The sequence below is a fragment of the Budorcas taxicolor genome, chromosome 13, assembly GCF_023091745.1.
Source record: "Budorcas taxicolor isolate Tak-1 chromosome 13, Takin1.1, whole genome shotgun sequence".
Taxonomy (NCBI): Eukaryota; Metazoa; Chordata; class Mammalia; order Artiodactyla; family Bovidae; genus Budorcas; species Budorcas taxicolor.
In genome coordinates, this window is record NC_068922.1 from 53,535,519 (window position 1) to 53,560,188 (window position 24,670).

The 24,670-nt window shown below is 52.2% G+C and overlaps 1 protein-coding gene across 1 annotated transcript in view; it reads right to left on the reverse strand.

The window, feature by feature from the left end:
• The window catches only part of MYT1 (myelin transcription factor 1), a 44,208-nt gene extending 37,014 nt beyond the window's left edge, over positions 1–7,194 (reverse strand). Inside the window, exon 1 of the mRNA XM_052650690.1 lies at positions 7,102–7,194. The gene's annotated coding sequence lies outside the window, so the exon portion shown is untranslated. The remainder of the gene's footprint in view (positions 1–7,101) is intronic.
• Positions 7,195–24,670: the final 17,476 nt, after the last annotated feature.

Sequence of the window (24,670 nt, forward strand, 5' to 3'; positions counted from 1 at the left end):
CAGGCAGTAGAGCTGAGAGCCATGCATTTACAGCCTCCCGACAGCACGGAAGACAATTACTATAATTTCTATTTTTAAAGCGGAGGTTCCCCATGGACCAATGGCTCACATTTAAAGTGAAGAGAGGAGCAGGTGTCAAAGGGACTTCATTACATTTATGAGCCTTCAAATGTCGTCTGCGCGAGCCCGGCGCAGTGGCTTCCGATGCAGCGGCACAAAGGGGCCAAGCTCTGATTGCCCAGCCACTCTCAGCCGAAATGCAATCTACACCTCTTTTTTTTTTGTCAGTTTTCCCAAGGAAATTGGCAAGCATTCTGCTGGGTTAAAGCGGGCCTTGGCAATTTGGATTTCCTGCAGATAAATTATTCAAAGAGCACAAAATGGAGAGGGCTGCAGGATGCGTGCGGGCTGCTCTCACACTGGGAGTTCACGTCGGCGAGCTGACAGCTGTGCCATTCATTCTGCTGAGCACCTTTCCATTTGCAATTTATCTGCATCAAATGGTCAATAAGTGAGAAGTTCTCCTCAGTGCACAGAGTTTTGATGTAAAAGGGAAAAAAACTGAACTAAGGGGGGAGGAACTAGGGTTAGCCTTTCAACATGAGCATCAGCTGTAAGAACCAGAAGGCACACCGACGCGCAAGCAGGTAAACCTGGATTTCTGAACTATTTGACTAGCTCCACTGGACTTACCCTGCTTTCCTCCTCCAAGGGCGGCTGTCCATGTCCTCTGGCCCGCAGCACCTGTGTGCCCACATGTCGGTGGGCAGCACTGCTCGGCTGCTGGCTGCACCACCTCTGCCACCACGGGAAGATAGGCTAAGACAATGAAACACTTCCCAATTTTTCACTGATTTATTTTTGAAAATTCTCCCCCTGTTCCAAGAACAAATCAACCATGCCTGTTTCTGAAAAGGCCTCACGTAGCTAAGTGGCCTCCTGCCTGGAGGGTGAAAGGCCCCTGTCCTGGCCGAGCAGCCTAGACGTCCCCCACAAGGGGCCAGAGGCCTCGCAAGGACAGGTCTGAGCTGTCTGCCACCGGCTGCCTGTCCACAGCTGCCCTGTGCTCCCCAAACCCACTCTTTGCTCTGGTTAATACTTCAGTCATTCTGGCCTCAGCAGGAAAACTACAGAAGAACAATCTATAAACACCAGTGCTAGCCACATTTCTTGACCAGCAAGAGCGGTTTCTTTGTCCTTCCTCTGAATCTGCCTTATTGTGTCACGAGATGGGCTCAAGAGAGGGGCGATGCTTGGCTCTGTGTGTTTGTTTGTTTGTTTTCTTATTTTTCATTTTTTTTGGCTGTGCCACGTGGCACCTGGGATCTTAGTCCCCCAAGTGGGGATCAAACCTGTACCACCTGCAGCGGAAGCCTGAAGTCTTAGCCATTGGACCACCAGGGAAGTCCCTTGCTTTGTATGTTTTAGTAAACCATGTAAGCTCTTCTTAAATGTAAACAGCTCTCACATGACCAGCCCCTTTCAGACCTGTCCCGCCGCACCCTTGCCAAACCTGAGTTCCCCGAGCTGGACGTTTACACACTCTGGGACCAAGGTCGTGTTGAGTGACCTTGAACCAGCAGCTTCTCCGGCTGTGATTGTGAGGGCTCCAGGAACACACAGGACAGCGTGGGCTCTCCCCCAGGAACATCCAGTCAGGCCCAGAAGGCTTTGCACCAAGCTTCACCTTTTCCCCAAAGGGTCTGCCCACCCCCTGCCTAGTTCAGGGACCTGGTGGTAGTTTCTAGAGGGGTGCCTCCCCCATCCCTCTGTCTGTCTGTCTCTGTCTCTCTCTGACTCTCTCTCTTTCAATCTCTTTTCTTCCTGGTTCTTCCGAGGCCTTCACAACTGAAGAGCTTCCCATCTCTCCACCGTGAACCATGTCCCTGCCCATCTGCACACAGCTAAAGGCTGGATGACACACTCCATGCTGGAGCCTGGCCCTGTGTGGCCCTGGACATCAGCTGCCTCTCCCGTCCCTGCAGGGGGCCCTGGCCTGAACAGCACCAGCTATGGGACCTGAGGCAGCAGGTGTCTCACTCCAGGGAAGGGGTGATGTCAAGAGGAAGGAGCTGCTCAGCCACGAGCCCAGGCAGGGGTGGGGAGGCCCCATGGATCAGCGATGACCTGAGGACATTTCAGGGAGGAAGGCCTCAAGAAGCGAGTACCTCTGACCCACAGACAAGGTGCACCCCTGTGTGGCCAGCACCTCTTGGGGGTCAGGCCTGTGTCCTCCCTCTTCACACCCCCTCTCTCACTCTCCCTCTGTGCCTGCTCATCTCCATCTGAAATAAGCTCACTGGTTCATGTTTTTGAGGTCAGTGTCTCCCTGCAGAGACTTCATTCACTGCTCACGGTGTATTATGTAAGGTCAGACAAACAGGCAGACAGACAGACAAATGGGGACAATCAGAAATGTCTACTGAGATCCTGGAGCTGGGGAAGGTGGCCAAGACCATCAGAGCAGAACCCAGAGCCCCGAGTCACAGGAGACTCCAGGCCCCTGAGGCTACAGAGGACCCACGCTGGCCCTGGGCTGGAGGAAACAGGCCATGTTCCATTTTACTTAGAACACATCCAAAAGCCTGCAAAGCTGGGGAATTAGAATGAACTTGGGACAACTTTTTTTTTTTTTCTGGTGGAACAAGGTTGCTCTATTGAATTCTTTGTGAGTATATATACTGTATTACAAGGTAGTTTCTTCAGATAAAGATCAAAAGACCAGACTTTACAAGTTACCAAGGAAACAAAGAGCAATAGAGGCCCTAAGGCCAAAAGGCAGCCCATATCAAAGTTCAGTTCAGTTCAGTTCATTCACTCAGTCGTGTCCAACTCACTGGGACCCCATGAATCGCAGCGTGCCAGGCCTCCCTGTCCATCACCAACTCCTGGAGTTCACTCAAACTCATGTCCATCGAGTGATGCCATCCAGCCATCTCATCTTTTATTCCCTTCTGCTCCTGCCCCCAATCCCTCCCAGCATCAGGGTCTTTCCCAATGAGTCAACTCTTCGCATGAGCTGGCCAAAGTATTGGAGTTTCAGCTTTAGCATCAGTCCTTCCAATGAACACCCAGGACTGATCTCCTTTAGGATGGACTGGTTGGACCTCCTTGCAGTCCAAGGGACTCTCAAGAATATTCTCCTACACCATAGTTCAAAAGCATCAATTCTTCGGTGCTCAGCTTTCTTCACAGTCCAACTCTCACATCCACACATGACCGCTGGAAAAACAATAGCCTTGACTAGATGGACCTTTGTTGGCAAAGTAGTGTCTCTGCTTTTTAAAATGCTATCTGGGTTGGTCATAACTTTTCTTCCAAGGAGCAAGTGTCTTTCAATTTCATGGCTGCAATCACCATCTGCGGTGACTTTGGAGCCCCAAAAATAGTCTGACACTGTTTCCACTGTTTCCCCATCTATTTCCCATGAAGTGATGAGACCAGATGCCATGATCTTATTTTTCTGAATGCTGAGTTTTAATCCAACTCCCCCACTCTCCTCTTTGAATTTCATCAAGAGGCTTTTTAGTTTCTCTTCACCCTCTCTCCATGTCAAAGTGAAAGTGAAAGTGAAGTCACTCAGTCATGTCTGACTCTGCAATCCGGTGGACTGTAACCCAGTAGGCTCCTCAGTCCATGGGATTCTCCAGGCAAGAATACTGGAGTGGATTGCCATTTCCTTCTCCTGAACTTGGGACAACTTTTTAAACATACAAGATTATTTGAGTGACAGAGTTCTTTTTCCTCTGGGAAGACCCAAACAAGGAATTCTGCTGACTCCCGAGACCAAGCAACCTGCCTAGAATGAAGGGATGACTTTGCAACGAGGAAGGTAGAGATACCTAACCAAATGAAACCAAGGGGTGTGGGGGAAGGAGGGGGCAGAGGAGGACACGATCTGGTCCTGTGTGCACAGCCAAGAGTGCCTCCAGCAGGCACATCACTGTTGCATAGCCTCGGATCAGAATCCTGGGCATATCCACATTCCCACATCTGGGGAGACGCTCCCCTAAGGACATAACAGCAGCTGTCAAGTATGCCCCCTGCTCCCTCTCCCCACCAAGCCTTCCAGCAGGATCCTCCCCAGCCTGCAGCCCAGGCAGCCCCAAGAGCTGCCTTCTGCTTCGAGAAGTTCTACTGTCGCAGGGACCTCCCCTTCAGCACACATCCTGCTCTCCATTCTCAGTCAGCTGAGGCTAAACCACACAGGCACACCCCTGCACCTCCTGACAACCACCACAGCACCTCTCTGGTTCCTATCAGTGTCCCTCCCTTGGGAACATCCCAGTGTGTATCTGAAATTCTCTGACACTCCACCCATTGTTCAATCCATAAGCAGCTGCATAGACCAGCCCTCTCCTTGGGTTGTAGAAAGGACACCCCATGGAGAATTATTTAATACCCGTCTTGGGAGGGACTCTCCTGACATCTCTAAGCATGAGGTCATGGCTCACTGTAACCCCTACATTAAAATTATAGCTATGTAATAGACATCCTGATAAAGCAGCCTTGTCTGGGCCCATCTGTTTAAAACTTCAACATAAATGGAATTGCCAACTTTTGAGGGGTAGCAATCTAGCCACATCCAATGAGGCTGGTCAGCGGGCACACCCAGTGCTACCCCTTCCCCTGTCAGGAGCATCCAGTAGGGAAGGCAGTAAAGAGGCCCCGCTGAGCACCCATGCATTCACTATGCTCCAGGGTTGCATATCTCTAGCCATCCACTGAACACCCATAATCTGGGGCCCAAATACTTCATTCTTCAAGGTCAAGAAGCAGTTGACCAATACCTACCCTTTTCTCCTTAAGTTGAGAAAGAAAAAAAGCCCAATGCACTTTCACAAGCATACAACAACATAATTCTATCAGCCACTTCCACACCCACCTGTGAGCTGTCCACATGCTTGGTGCTGAACTCAGAGTCCAGGCAGCTGTGACTGCCTCCCACGCAGGACGTCTCCAGGCATGAGCTCCTCAGCTCCCCACTTCCTTCTCAGGCCAGGCCTCTGTTGTATGTGTTCTGCCCTCTTGTGCCCCCACCCCTTCTCCACCTCCTCAGTCAGACGGTGCCCCTGGCGCCAGCCCCACAGTCCCTCCTTCTCTGGCCCACTCTTGGTATTAGCTTCTCTGCTCAGAGCAGTAACTAGGGCCTTATCTGCCCAAACTAGAGGAAATGACCATAATGGAGCAGCTGTGAAACACTGGCCCTGGGGGAGAAGCTGAGCACGGCCACTGAGCTTTTCCCCAGCAGGTCCCACACCCTCCAGTCTTGTCACGCCTGAGCCATAGGCACGTGCAGCCTTCCTGCCCATCACATCCACAGCACCGACCACTACGGAGACAAAGCACTCAGAGCCTCTGGCCTCAGATCAAGGAGCTTCTTGGTCATGTGATGTCTGAATGCTTAGGGCTGGATGGGTGAGGAGAGTGCACATTCAGTCAGAGGCAAATTTAAGGGGAAAACTAAACTAAGTGATCAGTTAGATAACAATTTTAATGCAGCATTTTAGAACATCTGCTGCTACTGCTACTGCTAAGTCGCTTCAGTCGTGTCCGACTCTGTGCGACCCCATAGACAGCAGCCCACCAAGCTCCGCCATCCCTGGGATTCTCCAGGCAAGAACACTGGAGTGGGTTGCCATTTCCTTCTCCAATGCATGAAAGTGAAAAGTGAAAGTGAAGCCACTCAGTCGTGTCCGACTCTTCGTGACCCCATGGACCGTAGCCCACCAGGCTCCTCCGCCCATGGGATTTTCCAGGCAAGAATACTGGAGTGGGTCGCCAGTGCCTTATCTGTCTTTTCCCCTAATAAAATGCAATTCCATTCCTCATACCTTGTTCATTGAAAACACACATCCTACTTTCCTACTATATACTGAAATTCTTCCCTAATTACATATTTAAATTATAGAGTCCTCATCTCTTAAAAACCTTAATTTCTGGTGAAAACTGAGAAAGTAACCAATTATGATGTCTTCCAAATTAATATTCTGTAGATTGGTGAACATAAATGCCTGTGATAGTTTCTAAAAACATTTGCTTTTTAAAATATTTATTTTTAAAAATTATTTATTTATTTATTTATTAGAACATCTAAGTCAATGCAAATATTCCATGAGGAACAAAAGAACAAAGATGTAAATAAAGACTGTGCCAGCATTTCTGGCTTTCCCTTTTGCACCAGACTCAAACATGGGTCAGCAAAGCACTGATGGTCACAAAGGGATAAAACTGTGAGTGGAGGAGCCTGAGGCAATGCGAGGACAAACACATCCCTGTACATTTCAGTCCCCAGATTCAGGAGGAAAGTGTTGGGCTTTAAGAGAAAAAATGCAAGCACCCTCAAAAGAGGTTGCCACTTCAAACTTCACAGCCCTGCCCTTCTGTACTCTGGGCTGCCACTTCTTGGTGGCCATGCTCTGGGTCATGGCTTGGATCCTTGATGGAGAGTGTGTTCATGTCAGAGTATATGAGAGGTCGGGATCTGAGATCTGGGAAGGGATGCCCATCAAGCCTGTTGTCACCCCACTTCCATCTTTGAGGCTCACCTGAGCCTGGGGACCGGGCTTTGCCAGACCATGTCATGGGGAGCGAGGACATCCAGAATTACAGGCTTGGTGCAGCTGTAAGAGCATGTGATATTTGGGCTTGGAGCACCACTGGGAAGTGGAGATTCCAGGCCACCTCCACCAGCCAGATCCAGGCTGGTATGAGCAGGGCACCACAGGCCCCATTTGGGAAGACGGCAGTAAACCAAGCCAGCAGACCTCAGGAGTTCCTGTGGCAAAGGCTGCCCAGGGAGAACAGAGAGCAGGGACTAGTGTGCCTGGAGAGCCGCGTGTGATGGGGCTTCAGGGCAGAGACTTGGCAGACGGGACCTGCCGTCACATTTCAGTTTTAGCCTACTCGGAGTCACCTGTCTTCCTTTAATGTTAAAGTGTTCAGATCATCAATGGTCCTAGCCCCTACTCACTCTTCGCCTAAGCTGGACTGATAACAACTAGACCAAAAGTCACCTCCACACTCCATGCTGAGGAGTTAGAAGGATTCTTGCCAAGACCCAGGGGCCCAGGCCCAGGGGCTGCCCTCCGAGTGCCTTACCTTGCCGCGTCCGCCCAGGAAGAGTCTCGGGGTCCTACAGTTGTCGGCCTTGTCTCCGTGTGTCCACCTCTGACTCAGAAGCTCACCCCGGAACTCATTTTCTGAGAGTCAGAAAAAGAAAACCTAATGAACACCAGCTCAAGGGGAGAAACAGAGGAACTTGGCCCACTCTTGTACACAGCACTTGTCCTGCAGAGACACCCAAGGTCATGGCCCCATGGCTATTTCAGGGACAAAAGACAGGAGCTCTTCGGGGAAAATCACTCTCTGGGACACTCCTCAGAGGCTTCTAGTGCCCACACCCAGAATCATCATCAAATAGGCTGTGGCACTCTTTTATGGGACATGTCGGGGAGTGGGGGCAGATTTCCTCTAACATGGCCACTCCGAACGGGGGGCTAGTGCCAGTCAGGTGAGGCCCAAAGCTTTGCCTCTGCTTTGCCCAGGTGGCCGGCATCCTTCCTATCCTTCTGTATCTGCCTCTCTCTAGGGCAGTACCTCCAGTTAGTACTTAATTCCTCACATAAATTCACACGTCAGAGCAGAGGCTAAAGGCATCATCTGGACCGGACAAAGAGATGCATTGTGTACCTATTCCCCGCACGGCACTCCCTGTTTCCATGACAACCAGCTTTCTACAACAGCAGCTTTCAAAGGAAGGTCACGAAGTAACCAACAATAAAAACAGGAAATGAATGTTCCTGCGTTTTTCCTCTCCTTGGAGGTGAGTTTGGTTCTGCTGAAGGCAGGTTAGGCTGGGTGCTGTCACACCCCTCATCTGTCTTCTCACGTTTTCGATGTGCATTCCCGAACACTATTTTCCTCTAACTTTACTGGTCCTGTCCCGGGCAGCCCTGTGGCTTTGGCCACACTGTCCTCTTGTCTGGAAATGTCTCCATCTATTTAAGGGCCTCCTGTGACTCCAGTAGCACAAACAGGAAAGCAGATGGGTTGGCAAACAGCCTAATGCATCCCCTTCAGAGGAATGGGTTAAACCACCTGCTGTGACTGCCTACTGCGTGCCTCACCCTCAGTGAGCTGTGGGTCACCTGCAGGGCCCTGAACTCGACCTGAACAGGTGAGCACTGAACTCAGCCTGAGAGCTGGGAACTGGACATCTTGGGCCAGGTACCTCATGGTTATTAGCAGACGGTGAGAGGAAACAGGCTCACCCACACCGTGACAGGAGTTGCCTAGGGCCCTGGATCCCTAAGAGGTGTGTGGCAAACAGCGAGGGTGGTGAGGAGGGAGCAGATAGTCCCTGTCAGAGGGGAGGGAAGGGAGGAAACTCGGGAGATGAGTCAACAAGGATGGGTCAGGTCATGGGGTATGTGCCGCACCTGAAGACAGGAACAAGGATCCTGCTCCTCATGACAGAGTGACAGTGGAGGCCAGAATCCCCAGCCCCAAGTGGGGTTCCCTTTCCACATGTGCCTCCCACGAGAGACCCGCACCCTGGGCTGATCTGCGAGGCTCTGGTGAAATTCCTCATCATGGTGACCTATGTAAACAGTGGTTAGCCCTGGCAGGCCTCCCTGGGAATTGGAGGGAAGGGGCAACCTGAGATCTTTGAAAGGGATGGTTCCCTCCTTACAGACCCCCAGCACGTGTCTGAAAAGCGCTCCATCCCCAGAGAAGCCCAGCAGTGGGAGAGCCAAGTCTGTGCCAAGGGCCCTCGGTGTTCTGCCAGGAGAGAGCCCGCTCACAGCGGCCTCTGCTCTCTCCCCAGGAGAAGCCCCGTTGAGGGAATTCTCCCCCTCACCCACGTTCCCATGGATGTCATGTGTACATAGCCCCACACCTGCTCGGGCCTCACACAAGGGCTTAAGGACGCCTGCCCCAGCACCACTCCCTCACAACAGCACTGCCCCAGGATGCAGAAGACATTTGCAGGAGGCACACACACAAGACCAGAACTATGTCGCAAGGATTCATGACTGACGGAGTCCTTCAACCAATCCCTCCTTTTCCTGGGAATCTTCGGATAGCAAACCACAGTCACTACAGTAAAACGTGACAGTGCTTCTCCTTTGCTGGGAGAAACCGGGGGCCCTCTTGGTCTCCCACTGGGAGACTGTCCCCACCACAGACCAGACCCCTCGTGTATGGACGCGTGGAGTAGAACAAAGACGGACACTCAGCCCGTGGAGGCAGCCCTCACACCTGCAGCTGCCCTGCCAGCCACCGTCTCCATCACAGGGTGAGAGGACAGCCATCGGAGACTCAGAGCACCTGACACACAGGGACCGCGAGCTGGGCTGCCTCTGTCCTCGGTACCGGGAATCGGCAGTGAGCAGGGTTTTCTTCAAGATCCCTTTCTTTGGGCTAGGAGGTCTCTAGTGAGTTCTGAACCCCTGCTCCCAGACACACGGAGCGAAGGGGCTGCATGGGAGCATGTGGCGAGGACAGTGGCCTTGGCCGTGATGTCCCTTCAGGAGCACCTGCACCATGTTGTTCCAGCATCTGACCCCACCCAACTCAGTGTCGCAGGACTCCAGCAGACAGACAAGCTCAGAAAAGCCACCAGGGCCCGTGAGCAGCCTCATCAGAGCCGCGGGGCAGGGCATCTCCCTCCTGGGGCCAGAGTCCCAAAGGACGCCCACGCTCAGGGCCAGTCAGGGTCGGATCAGGCATCCCCAGCACGCGCCACTTTGGCATGTGGACTGTTTAGCTCTGGAAATAGAGACCCTGTGGGCTCACGAGAGACTCCCGTCAAGATGTCTTCAGGGTCTTCACTAGATTCTATGTGTCTGGTGACTTGCCTCTCATCCAACAAGCAAAGGGGGAGGGTCTTCGCTTGGAAGGAGCCCACATCTTGGCTCTCCCATGCTCCCACGGATGGGACCAGTCAGACCCTGAGCCCCTGCCTTCCTCTCTCCCCACTCTGTCCCATCCTGGCTGAGCCCACCTCTCCCTCCAGGCTTGACAGGCTCTTTTTCCCACTGCCAATTAAAGTGTCCTCAGGGACATCCCTGGTGGTCCAGGGTTAAGAATGCACCGTGCCGTGCAGGGGACACAGGTTCGATCCCTGGTCAGGGAACTAAGATTGCACAGGCCGCAGAGCAACTAAGCCAGCACACCACAACCAGAGTCCAAGCACCAGAGCAGACCCCTGCGGCACAAGGTCCTTCGTGCTGCGACTGAGACCTGGCACAACCAAGCAGACCATCAGCAAATAGAGAGTTAACAAAAAAAGCTGTTTTCATAAACAAGTGTCCTCGGAGTAGCAACTATAGCCCGTCTTCCTCTCAAATGCTTGCTCATCCCCCTCACTGGCCCTTCCCTGGGGCTTCTCAACTCTTCAACAAGCTTGAAGCATCCACATTCACAGAGCTCAATCTGTCTGGATTCCACACCCCAGACCCAGGGCTCCACGTCTCCACACCCTTCACAGTCTGATTTCTTAAGTGACCCCCAGCGAGCTGACTCTGGCCCCACGCCCCACACCCCACACCAGCTCACAGCCCTCCACCAAAGCAGCACCCTTGAAAAGTCTCAGTAAAGTCCCGGTCACCTGCCCAACCTGCACCCACACCCAGCCCTCCCTCCTCCCCTGGGGTGCTCCAGCCCCATCCCCAGCCTCTCCTCCCTCTGCTTCTCTGGCCGTCCTATCACCACCCCCTCTGATTCCTCCCCTCCCTGCTCTCAGTCTTTGGCTCCTAGTCCTGGCCCAGAATTCTGCCTGTCATTTTCTGAATTTCACCAGTATCTGGCCACTTTTGGCCTCTCGGGCTGTTTCATTTGTGTCCAAAAATTGATAAGCTAATTCTAAAATTGATATGGCAGATGAAGGGACATAAAAAAGCCAAAATGATAAAGTTGGACCCAACTCATATCATACGTAGAAATTCACATAAATCAGAGATCTAAACATCCCAGGTAATACTCTTAGAAAGCACAGGAGTAAATCTTCCTGACTTAGAGTTAGGAGTGGTTTCTTTAATACAACACGGAAATCATAAGCAACAAAAGAAAAACATGTATGAACTGGACATCATCAAAGTTTAACACTTTTGGAAGTCAAATAATACCACCAGTCAAGTGAAGAAAGAACCCACAAACTGGGAGAAATCATTTGCCAATCACATACCTGATAAGGGACTTTTATCGAGTAGGGAAAGCCACTAGGCCATTCAGGTATGACCTAAATCAAATCCCTTATGATTATACAGTGGAGGTGACAAATAGATTCAAGGGCTTAGACCTAGTGGACAGAGTGCCTGAAGAACTATGGACAGAGATTCGTAACACTGTATAGGAGGTAGTGACCAAAACCATCCCCCCAAAAAAGAAATGCAAGAAGGCAAAGCGGTTGTCTGACAAGGCTTTACAAATAGCTGAGGAAAGAAGAGAAACAAAAGGCAAAGGAGAAAGGGAAAGATATACCCAACTGAATGCAGAGTTCCAGAGAATGGCTAGGAGGGATAGGAAGGCCTTCTTAAACGAACAATGCAAAGAAATAGAGGGAAACAATAGAATGGGAAAGAATAAAGATCTCTTCAAGAAAAGTGGAGATATCAAGGGAACATTTCATGCCAGCATGGGCATAATAAAAGACAGAAACTGCAAGGACGTAACAGAAATAAAAGAGATTAAGAAGAGGTGGTAAGAATACACAAAAGAGCTATACAAGAAAGGTCTTAATGAACTGAACAACCACGATGGTGTGGTCACTCACCTAGAGCCAGACATCCTGGGGTGTGAAGTCAAGCAGGCCTTAGGAAGCATTACTACAAACAAAGCCAGTGGAAGCGATGGAATTCCAACTGAGCTATTTCAAATCCTAGATGATGCTGTGAAAGTGCTGTACTCAATATGTCAGCAAATTTGAAAACTCAGCAGTGGCCACAGGACTGGAAAAGATCAGTTCTCATTCTAATCCCAAAGAAGGGCAATGCCAAAGAATGTTCAAACTAGTGTACAGTTGCACTCATTTCACACGCTAGCAAGGTAATGCTCAAAATACTTCAAGCTAGGTTTTAACAGTATGCGATCCAAGAACTTCCACATGTACAAGCTGGGTTTAGAAAAGGCAGAGAAACCAGAGATCAAATTGCTAACATTCACTGGATCATAAAGAAAGCAATGAGATTCCAGAAAAACATCTACTTCTGCTTCATTGACTATGTTAACTGTGGAAAATTCTTAAAGAGATGGGAATATCAGACCACCTTACTTGTCTCCTGAGAAACCTATATGTGGGTCAAGAAGCAACAGAGTTGGGCATAGGACAACTGACTGGTTCAAAATTGAGAAAGGAGTACCACAAGGCTGCATATTGTCACCCTGCTTATTCAACTTCTGTGCAGAGTACATCATGTAAAATGCTGGGCTGGATGAATCACAAACCAGAATCAAGATTGCCAGGAGAAATAGCAACAATCTCAGATATACAGATGATATAACTTTAATGGCAGAAAGTGAAGAGGGAATATAGAGCCTCTTGATAAGGGTGAAAGAGGAGAGTGAAAAAGCTGGCTTAAAATTCAACGTTCAAAACACTAAGATCATGACATCCAGTCCCATCCCTTCATGGCAAATAGAAGGGGAAAAAAGTGGAAGCAGTGACAGATCTTGGACTCCGAAATCACTGTGGATGGTGACTGCAGCCACAAAACTAAAAGACATTTGTTCCTTGGACAGAAAGCTGTGACAAACTTAGACAGCATATTAAAAAGCAGAAACATCGCCTTGCCAACAAAGCTCTGCATAGTCAAAGCTATGGTTTTTCCAGTAGTCATGTATAAACGCGAGAGTTGGACCATAAAGAAGGCTGGGTACCAAAGAATTTATACTTTTGAATTGTGGTGCTGGAGAAGACTCTTGAGAGTCCCTTGGACTGCAAGGAGACCAAACCAGTCAATCCTAAAGGAGATCAGACCTGAATATTCATTGGAAGGATTGATGCTGAAGCTGAAGCTCTAATACTTTGGCCACCTGCTAGGAAGAGCCAACTCATTGGGAAAGACCCTGATGCTGGGAAAGATTGAGGGCAGGAGAAGGGGACGACAGAGGATTAAATGGTTAGGTAGCATCACCAACCCAATGGACATGAATTTGAGAAAAGTCTTGGAGATAGTGAAGGACAGAGGAGACTGGTGTGCTACAGTCTGTGGGGTCACAAAGAGTTGGACATGACTTGGTGACCAAACAACAATAACAAATTTAGAGTGCAGAAAGAACTCATACTACTCCAGAATAAAACAAATTAACCCAGTTTTAAAGTGGGCATGCCAATGGTTAGGACTTGGCACTTTCTGGGGAACTAAGATCCCTCAAGCAATTGGGTGTGGCCAAAAAACAAAGTGAGCAAAGGATTTGAACGGTCATTCATCCAAAGACAACATATAAATGGTCAATAAAAGCTGCTCATCATCTAGTCATCAGGGAAACGCAAGTCAAAACCACAACATGATCTTACGGCACACCCACTAAAATGGCTATAATAAAAAAAAAAAAAAACCAGACAGTAAGTATTGGGCAGGATGTGGAGACACTGGAGCCCGTGTACCCTGCTGGCAGGAGGATAAAATGGCACTGCTAATTTGGAAAGCAGTCTGGTGGTCCATCATTATATTAAACATAGACTTACCACAGAATCTAGCAATTCTACTCCCAGATACAGATCCAAGAGAAATGAAAATACATGTTTCCACACAAAGCCCTGTACACAACTCTTCATCATAGGTTTATTTACGCTAGCCAAAAATAGGAAGCAACCCAAATGTCCATTGATTGCTGAATGGACAATATAAAATATGACTGAATGGTATTTAGGAATAAAAAGCAGGTGAACCTCAACACCATCGGGCTCAGTAGAAGAAGTCAGACAAAACGATCACATATTGTACCCTTCCTCAGTTACAGAATGTCCTGAAATGGCAAACCCATAGAAACAGAAATTAGATTAGTGGTGCAGAGCCTCAGGGGAGGGGCAGCGAGCCCCGGCCCCAACCCCCCACCCGCCACCCGCCCCCGGAGAATCTTGTAGGGGAAGAAGGTCTGGTGGGCTGCCTTTAGTTCTCCCAGCCTGGCGTCTGTGAGCCTGTGATCTGGGGCCCACCAGGAGAGCCAGTTGCAGCCCATGTAGGGCTGCGTCCAGGGGTATAGGCAGAGGATGTGGAATGGGCCGTCGGGGGCAGGGAGAGGCGTCTCAGGCCCCACCCCACCCCACAACCACTCTGGGGACACAGGCCAGGAGAAGACCAGTGCTTCTGCACAGCAGCGGCACCAAGGCCCAGAGCACCACATGCAGCCCCCCTCCACCACATCAGGACCCTCCTCCCACGACGAGCCAACCAGGCAGACAGGCCCTGTGTCCCACCTGTGTATCTGGCCTGGAGAGGCCAGCCTCCTCAGCTCTCATCAGGCCTCAGGCACCCTTGGAAGCTCATCACCCCGCTCTAAAGCCTGAAGTGACCACACCCACTGAAAGCCTGGCCCCTGAAATCCAGTACAGTTTTCCCCATGTCTGCAGGGTCTGCATCCATAGAGTCAACCAACATGGATGGAAAACACTCCCTCCAAGATTCCAGAGAGTTCCAAAAAGAATACTTGATTTGCGACGATTTGCACAGTGTTTACATTGTGCTGCGCTGCACTCAGTCGCTCAGTCATGTCCGACTCTTTTTGACCCCACGGACTGTAGCCTGCCAGGCTCCTCTGTCTATGGGAATTCTCCAGGCAAGAATACTGGAGTGGGTTTCCATGCCCTCTTCCAGGGGATCTTCCCAAGCCAGGGGTCGATTCCAGGTCTCCCGCATTACAGACAGGCTCTTTACCACCTGAGCTACTAGGGAAGCCCACGTTTACATTGTAGTAGGTGTTATTAGTAACCTAGAGATAGATGGTCTGAAATCTAAGGAGGATGTGTGTAGGCTACAGGAAATACTCCAGCATTCCATACAAGGGACTGGAGCATCCATGGACTTTGGAATCCTGGATGGGCGGTCCTGGACCCCATCCCCCATAGAGTCCCAAGGACAACTAAATAAACACAGCTCCCACTCAAAAGGAAAATTCTCTCCTACTTTCATCTCAATCCTCGTTCACCAACCCAACAGAATAAAAACCCTTCCCAGACTGTCTCAAAAGCACGCTCCCCACTGGACACTAAGAAAGTTAGCAAGGGACAGGGAAAACTATCTACAAGAAAAGCAAAGCTTGTATGAGAAATAATCTGGTGTGTGTGATTACCCTAGCAGTGAAAACAAATGAATAAAGATGACTGTCAGCATCACGCAGGCAACTGGAAGGGCAGAAGAGTCTGGTCCTGAGGCTGTGAGTCCTGCTGGGTCTGTCCTGCCCCACATCCCATAAACCTACGATCCTGGGCAAATGGGGCCCCTGAGGGCCCGGCCTGGAGTGGAGCGTTGGGCGCCCATCGAGAGCGAGTGCCAGAGCCCACAGACGGGGCAAGTGCATGTGGAAGGGTAAGGAGCAGCCCAGCACAGAAACTAGGCTGATCAAATAATAAGCATATTAAGGAGCCCGATTTCTCACAGCAGTGAGGGAGGAGTTACACATGTGGAGAGGGAGAAATCTAGAATGTATCCTGGGGGGAGTTGGAGTCAGAGCTGTCGGGATGAACCTGTGGTTTTCAAGAAAATCCAGGTGTGTGTGCATGTCACACACGTGTGCATTGAAAGCCTGGGAGCACGTCCACACTAGGTCCAGGGGTGGCTCCAGGCCCAAGTCTGGGAGAGCTCAGAGAGTCACATGCACATCAGAAGGACACAGTTGCCAGCACTGGACAATCTTAGCATCAAAATAATGATTATAATCCACTGGATAAATAAATCATCAGTCTATTCAGAGATCAATAAAAATGAATAAATTGGTGGCTTGAGGAAGAATTCGGCATTTCCCCCCAAAATAACTGGGTTGGCCAAAGAGTTTGCTTGGGTTTTCCATAACGTGTTAGGGTTAGCGGAAAAACCCAAATGAACTTTTGGCCAACCCAATACTTATTCATTGCAAAGGGGAAAGTGTTGTTGCAGCTAGAGACACTGGGATGGCAACACCCAAACCAGGGAAAGAGCTACAGTGGGCGTCGCCAAGGCAAGTCTCGCCTGACCAAGAGCAACACACCATGTGGTCCCGAGCCCACTGTTGAGACGCTATCGTGGACCAGACGCCCCAAGTGATAGTGGTTCTAGAGAACTTCTTCGTTGGAAACCCCTCTGGGTGAAGAGCACAGATTGGCAGATATACCTCCAGAATGGGTCAGAAAAAAACAGTTTGTTTTGTGTCTGAAAAGTTTCTGTGAATTACATTTGGCACTTCCCTGGTGGTGCAGCAGCTAAGACTCCGAGCTCCCAAGGTAAGGGGCTCAAGTTTCCCTGGTGAGGGAACTAGACCCCATGTGCCGCAACTAAAGATCCCACTTGCTGCAACTAAGACTCGGCACAGGTAAATAAATAAATATTTTTAAAATAACACAGTTGGGGGTGAGATTTCAGTAACAGACAGTCAGTGGAGGCATCTGTGACGAGAGCTTGAAGCTGAGCCCCAGGGTCTCCTCAGGGCCTTCCTGCTTCCCAAGTCCCAGGACTGTTCCTAGAAGACAGCAAGGCTGAAATGTCCTGGGTCAAGGCTGGCTTCCCAGCACCTGCTGGAGAGCTGGGGACAGCCAGGGCAGGGCAGGCCCTCAGGGGAATCTGACAAGCCTGGAAATCCGAAAGGGAGTGGCACTCTTGCCCTGGACACTGTGGGTCCTGGGCGGGAGCAGGCGGGTGGGGTGCCTGGCGCCCCCAGGAACCCTGACCTGGGTGGCTCCTCCCCCCTCCAACCCCCACCCCCTTCTCTGCTCCAGGCCTGTCTGTGACCTGGTTTCCAGGGTCTGGATGCAGCACTGGCGTACCACCCATCAGATCAGCTTTTGGCAGGAAATGCAAACAGGACTGATGGGGAAATGAGGGCAAGTTTTGCTCTTTTTCTTTCTTCTTTTTTCTTTTTTTTTTTTTTGCTGGAATTCAGAGAGAAGTAAAATGAAGACTTGCTGAGTGGAGCAAAGACAGACCTGCTTTTGCTGAGTTTAGGTGAAAATGAGAGGAGAGAAGTGGGGGCAGGGGAGTCGGCAGTTCCATCGCTCTGCACGTTTCTCATTATTTTGCTTCTAAATCAGCCTCGCTGGTGCTTTCTCTATTCAATAAAAGCCAAACGCAAGCCACGTCCCCTAATCTCTCCAACAGCAGCTCACTGCTGAGAAAATAATATAGATGTAACTTCCAGCATCGTACACTTTCTTTTCCATTTATATGCAAATAGTGACCTTTCACCCAGGCTGTCTCAAAGAAGTGTTTCCTTAAAAATGCAAATAGCATGTTGCAGGCTGACTGTGGCTGAGTCTTTCTTATATGATTATTATTATTTCTTTTAAACTTACCCACGCTGTAAAAACAACAGCTAAACAGCCGGGCAGTAATGATGACTTTTCAAACCCCATCACAGGACTGGCTCTCCAGGCGGCCTGTCAGGGAGCCTGCCAGCAGGGGAGGGCCCCCAGATGATGAGGGGTGGGGACCCTCGCAGCCGCAGGGCGGGCTGAGTGTCCTGGGAGAGGCACAATGGTGGGAGCCAGGACTCGGGCGCCCGGGCAGGTGCAAGGGAGTGGGAGCGTGGGCGGCAGGCTGTGTGCCCCAGGCAGGCGCACAGGATTTGTCATAAAGCCTCCCCACACAGACGGAATTCAACACCAGCGGTCAGGACGAGTGATCCCGACCTCAACCTCCATCCGGGCACACACGCTTCACCCCCGGACGAGGGGTCAGGGGCAGGCAGCTCATGGGAAGCTCTCTGCCCTCCCTCAACCCCTGAGGCCAAGAGGAATGACCAGGACAGGGGGCTGGAGAAGCCCAGGAAACAGGCACAGCACTGCTACTCGGTGCATGGGGGCCCTGGGCTGGGGGCCTCTCCCCACTCCCTGACCCACTGATCGACCAAGTCAGGACGCAGGCTGGGGAGGAGCCAGGGAAGGTGTCAGTCACGGCCTGTGCCCACCCACAGCTCCCAGGGTCCCCTGAATTTCCCCTGCAGGAGTCAGAACTGTCCGGCCCAGGAGAGGGAAAATGGCCACTTCTCCCTTCCTGGAAACCACACACTTAGACTCCTGCAGTTAACTCGACTAGAATGGGCTCTCATTGTACAAACAGAATAAAACCAAGCTGCTCCAGGGTCCCTTGAGGCCTGTCTCTGCCCTGGCTCATGTCCAGTTCAGAAAGAGAGGGGACCAGGCAGGAGGGTGGGAGGTCCCGGCAGCTCCAGGGCCTCGCAGCCAGAGGGAGGGGTTTCTGACAGTAGTCCACTCTCCTTCTCCTACCCCCATCCCTCTAACTTGAGACGTGGAAGCACTGCTGTCTGGGGGCGGAGAGCGATCCCAGGGGGCTGACATTGTAGCCCCAGACCCAGGGCTCGGAGTGGCCCCCGGGCGGTGGCTGGTTTTCGGGGTAGGCATGGCCAGCAGAGATGCCCACCTATCAGCCTCCTGCACTGCTCAGGGACAGCCCCCTCTCTCCTGCCTTTAAGTGAGAAATATCAGGGGGCTGCACACACTAGCTTCCCAGTTTGGATGGGCACGCACAGCACACAGGACGTCAACAAGGCAGAATGTGGAGAGAACGTAAACCACACTGACCAGAGGCAGCTGCCTCCAAAACGCTCTGGGCAGTAAGGGGTCCATCACCGGGAGGGGGCATGGTGGGGTGGGAAGAGCCTCTCCAGGCCCTGTGCCCCCCCACCCACACCCTTGCACTGACACGCATGCTCAGGAGCTGTCGGAATGCTCTCTGGGACGGCATCAGGGCAGGAGTGGGACTCTGACTGTCACAGCAGAGCCCATTCCAGGTCCCCCAGACACCAGAGGTGTAGGCTGAGCATGAAAGCGCAGGCCTCCCACGCCAGGCAGCAGGTTCTGAACCAAGAAACGCAAAGTGTGACTTGCAGCTGGCTCAGTGAAGCCAGGACCCAGAAGTCTTCACTCGTGCCATCACACACCACTTTGGAGCCTTTGAGGGGGCTACAAAGTTTGCTAGCTGCAATTCAAGGTCAAATCCAACCCACTTTTTCTCTCCCTTTGGGCCGATGTGCTGACTTCAGGTCTCCATGGGTTTCTCTGCTGGCTTCAGTGGCATTTCCGGAAGCATCAGAGCCTCAGGATGACGGAAGGCGGGTGAGCTCACAGCTCCTCAGGACGCTCACACATCATGAAGAGTGCTGCTTTATGTGTGTTGGGGGAGGGGACCTCACAGCTAACCTGCTCTGGTGCAAAATGAGACCTCAGGAAGCTAGGGTTGGGGGCTGGGCTTCATGAAATAAAAGGAGATACACAAAAATCTAAGTTATTTAGCCAGAACACAACCAGATCACTAAAAGGTAATAACAGAAACACCCCCTCTAGAGTGAGGGAGGTGGGAGGGGGGGTTCAGGATGGGGGGACACATGTATACCCGTGGCTGATTCATGCTGATGTATGGCAAAAACCACCACAATGTTGTAATTATCCTCCAATTAAAAATAATTAATTAATTTAAAATAATAAAAAGAAGGGTAAATATAATAATAAAGAAAGAAACACCCCTCAGCCTGGACAACGGAGTCTAACTTTCCACCCTGGCTGACGGCATATCCACTCAGATTCTGGAGGGAAAACTCAGAAGCGGACCCTTAAGTAGCTCTTCTTCCCACCTGGATTCAGAAGGTTCTCTGGCTGTGTCCAGCCCAGCACTGACAGCCCAGGGGCTAAGTTTACAAGGGCACCCAGGCCAGTACCCATGTGTGGACCAGAACCAAGTGCAGGGGCACTGCCCGCTGGGCACCCCGAACCTGGTGGCCTGCGGGCCCCTCTCCAAGGCAGGTGGGAACACCCGCAAGGCTGATGCAACGCGATAGCAGAGGTGTTTCAACAACGAAACACTTAGGGCTTGACTGTGGCTCCTGGGAGGTACACTGAGGGACCGGTATGGCATCTGTTTGGGGCTGAAAGAGGAGCTGGAGGTGAAAGGAGACAGGAGCTGGGCCAGGGGTCTCGGCGTGGCCTGGATAGGGGATGGAGAATCAGGTTGGAAGACAGACTAAGGACATCTCCCAGGCAATTGGGAAGCACCAAGAAGGGCAGTGAGGGCCAGTGTGGTCCAGATGGCCTCCTGGGAGGTCTAGGGTCCTGGGAAGTCAAGCTGTGCAGGTCTGGAATTCGTATGAGACACTGCACAATTACACGTGAAAATCACTGATTAACAAACCAATTTACTGCTCAGAGGAGTCCAGTGAGCAAGCAGGCCATTCTGAACCATTGGGTCTGGGAGCCCTAGGACAGTCACTGTGCCCGAGCACCTCAGTTATGTCCCAGGTCAGCTCTGAGTCTGTGAGGTGCCTCGTGGCAGCCTTCACTCAGAAAGCACTGGGCAGCTCACGGCAAGGACAGTGGCTGAGCCACTTTATAGCCTGTGGTCAAGTGAAGACAGGAGACTCAGCCTGATGTGCGGGAAGCTGGGTCCCGCCTGGGCCTGCACCTCAGGGTGTCTGACCGGCTCGGACCATGGAAAGCAGGCACGGGAGTGAGGAACACCAGAGCAGTGAGCTCCTGCCCGCTTGGACAGAAGCTGGAGGGGCAGGAGGGCCCTAGGTCTGGAGTCTGAGCCGAGAGAGACGGGGGTGCTGAGTGCAGGCCGAGGGGAGGGCAGCCTGTCCAGCCTGGAGCCCCGGGGAGCTCTCTCTCAAGTGCTGCTTTAGTGTGGAGTTTTTAGGCCACGAAACAGGAGAAAAGGAGAGGCCCCAGGTGGCTTCACCGGAGCCCTCAAACCCACGTCAACCAGGATCAAGGTGTGAAGCCAGGCGTGAGGGCTTGTCTGGCGGCAACTCGGCCAGATGGCACATCCGGATGGATACACGCTGCACCCTGCCCGCCACCCTGAACCCCGCGGTGCCTAAGGCCTGTCCCCGGCACACCCCACACGCACACGGCCCTGCTCCCAGTCTGCCATCCTGAGAAATCCCTCACATCAGGCATGTCCACACAGACCCACGCGGCCCTCCAGGTGCCTGAGCAGCGGAAAGGGTCCTGGGGTCTCAGAGTACCAGCATTCAGGCAAGGGCTCTGGCCCTCCATGCGGGAGTAATCCTGATGGAGGCGGGTTACACCTCCTCGGACTTACTTTCAGTGCATCTGGTTAAACTAACACTGCGCTTACAAACCATAAATAAGAATGAAAGAGGGATGGAGGATGGACACCCAGACGCAGGCTCTGACAGGAGCGAGGCCGACCAAGAGAACTGTGCTCCCTGCTGGCGAGCAGTCTCCACTCTGCTCTCTCTGGAGCCAGCCCAGAACTCGTCTGAGACCAAAGCTTTTGTAAGTCAGGTGGAAAATGCCTCCCGGTTTGTTTTGAGGGTTTTTAAGCAACATTTGGGGGAAATTCGGCCATCTGTGAAGAGCAGGATGTACCCTGAGGATCCCAAAGCCTGGCCAGCACCCAGGAGGGGCCCAAGAGGGCGCCAGGGTCTCCAGGGAGCAGGGCAGGCATGGGGGCAGCTCGGGGCACTGCTCCCACTCCTGAGAAACAGCGTTTTCTGCCCAGGCTGACCAATCTCCTGATGGTGCCCGCTCCCAAAGACTGTCCCTGTAAAATTCCTGTTAAACTACCTCTGTAGACAACTAGCTTCTGGTTTATTCATGAGTGAGTGTATATGGAAGGAGAAGATAGGAGGGTTGGGAGCTGGTGGAGGGAGGGCCCCTGGCCAGGCCCCCTCTCAGCTCCCGGGCCCAGCTTTCCACAGGGTAACAGCCAGCAAGGAGCATGTCTAGACGGGTCTTCCAAGCCCAGGACGGCGTTTCTCTCTCTAGCACCCAAGCCTCACTGGTCGCCCAATCCCCTTCTCCGAAGAAGTGGGGGGGTCAGGTGACAAGGCAGCCCCCGCTCTCCCAGCAGCCACCCTGGGCCCTACCCCTCTGCCCACTCCAGGCACAGTGCTGACCTGGGTGTTCCAGTCGCTTCGGGCCCTCCTCCCTAGCTCAGGCCACTGGAGGAGGGGTGGGTGTGAGCAGACCCTCCCTCATTCTCTCTTCACCAGCGCGGAAGCGCCTCAGCCCCCACCAGCCATCAGGGAGGCAGCCAGAGGCCTAAGGGCGCTTCTCACACACTCTCAGTCTGCAGGTCCCTCATCCTGCCCTCTCTGCCCAGTGCTTAGCCATGCGAATCAGCATTCCAAACCATGCAGCCTTCGCCCAGGCCAGGCACCACCAGCAGGGGGGTGGGCTGCACACACACACACCCCAGGCCCCCCAAGCCAGTTCCCAGAGTTGGCTCAGACCCTCTGTGGCCCCATTCCATCGCACAGAGTCACCCAGGTCCTTGTGGGCACATTCGGTGACTCCAGGCCAGAAGAGGACAGTGGGGTCCAGAGAGGAAGGCCCCTGACTCTAGGCAGCATCAGAGAGAATGCCCACCCCAGCCAAGGACAGGGGACAGGCCAAGCTTCATGCAGAAAGGGTGGCTGTAGGTCAGCTCCCTGGTGGGGTCTGAGTGCCCAGAGCACGCTCCTGTGCCAGCATTCTCTCCGCTGGCTTCTCCCTAATGCCTCTGGGCACAGACAAGACTTTCCAGGACAATCTTTTGTGACCCCAGGGACAGAGCTTCTTAACAACCCCAAAGACTCTGCCCGTTGAGTGGGGGCATCTCAGAGCAGGTCCTCCTCCCTCAGGCATCAGAAGCATTCAGGGTGACAGGTGACCGCTGCTGCTGCCAGAACCTCCCAAGAGAGCCTGGAGCATTGGCTCCCAGTATTTGGGGCTGCCTTCAGGCCTGTGGGAAATGCCTGAGGTCACAAGGACCATGACATCACCCCCCTGCCCTGCCTACTTAGGTAGCCCCTCTGCCCTGGGTGAGTTCAAAAGGGCCAGAACCCAAGGAGTTGCAGAATAAAAGGTCTCCATGGCCAGCTGAGGCTCCACTCAGCCCCTGGATCAGCAGACACCCTTGTGAGTGCCCAGGAGGTCGGGGCCCCCATCTCCAGCTCTGCAGGACAGAGGGGTCATGAAACTACTTCCTTCTCTTTGCAAACAAACTGCCCTGTAAACCCTAAGCAAGCCTCCTCTGCACAGCCAACAACTCCGGTCCAGCCCTCCCCACCGGCACCACAAAACTCCAATTGCTGCTCCCCCGTTCTTTTGTTTACCATTAATCAGCAGGGCCATATGGAAAGATGTGAGAGTCACAGCCACAGGGCCAGGGCGGGGAGATCTGGTGGTGAGGAACCTGGGCCTCTCCCCAGCACCCGCCCGGCCTCCCTGGGCCAGGAGGCCAAGTCCCGGCACATCCTCTCACCCGAGACTGAGGTTTGCCTCCTCCAGGTTTGCCCCAGTGCTCTCCTGCCTTTTGTTCACTCAGCCACTAGCCTCAGTCCTCAGGTCTCTCTGATTTTTTTCTTTTAACCACTGGAGCAAAATTTCTCAACTCCATCTCCCAAAAGCATAACAATCACGGCCGTTATCGCCATTAAAGTGACACAGTCTGATGGCTCAGGACCGAGCCCATACCCTGCTACCAGACCCTCCTCTCAGAGGTTTTGTCTCAGAAATTAAAGCCCAACTCTACCAGCCAATGATGTCCCTGGACGCAAAGGTAATGCCCAGAGCAGAGAAGCCCTCTGTGACTTAGAAGGAGCAACTCTCGCGACAAGGGCACACCACACCATAACCCAGGAGCTGCTGGCGGCTTGTTTATCTTCCTGATTCACAAAGAGGAAAGTGAACCCAGTGGACAAAGTCCACGGCCCGGAACACATCACCTTAGAGGCAAAGGCTTCATATCTTTCAAGGCTCACACAGACTTCTTGGCTAAGCCTGATTTGTAGTTTTAAATACAAAAATCCAGTTACTAACGCCATAAACAAACACACTCGTGACCCCGATCACATAGCGAGAAACGGAGCGTAAGGGAACAGTGAGTCTATCCCACAGACACGCACCCTTAAGTTTAGAAATACGTGACACGCGAAGACAGGGCGCTCACATGACCATCTCTACTCCGTCTTGGGTGGGGGCACAAACGCGGTCCGGACGGCGTCCCCGCTGCAGAGCGGTCTTCTGCCTAAGGAGCCAGCGTTCTCCAGGGAACCCAGCGGTTAGGTCCCCTGGCTGCAGATACAACTGTGTTCCTCTTCCAGAAAAGCACATAAAGTTTTCGTCTCAACACCAGGTCCCCCAATGTCTTTTCTGTCAGACGCACAATGTGTTCACTAAATTCTCGGAGAAGCCAAGCGCGTGAGCAAGCCAAGGAGGGACAGAGAACGCGGAGGAAAACAGCCGCCGGCAGACCCAGGAGGAGGAGAAAGCCTCGGTCCAACAGAGCGGCTTTAAAAAGCCATCCTGAGACCTGTTCTTCCAGCAAAGAAAGCCTTCATCTTAGAAATTAACTCTGCGCGCGCCCTCTCCCCATCTCCAAGCACTGGGCATCTGCCTTTGTCAGCAAAAGAACATAACATTGACTTACCTTTCCCCACAGCTATTGTCTGTCCTCTTTCAAAATGACATCACGGAAAGCAATCATGAAATTTACATGGGGGGTGCGGATGG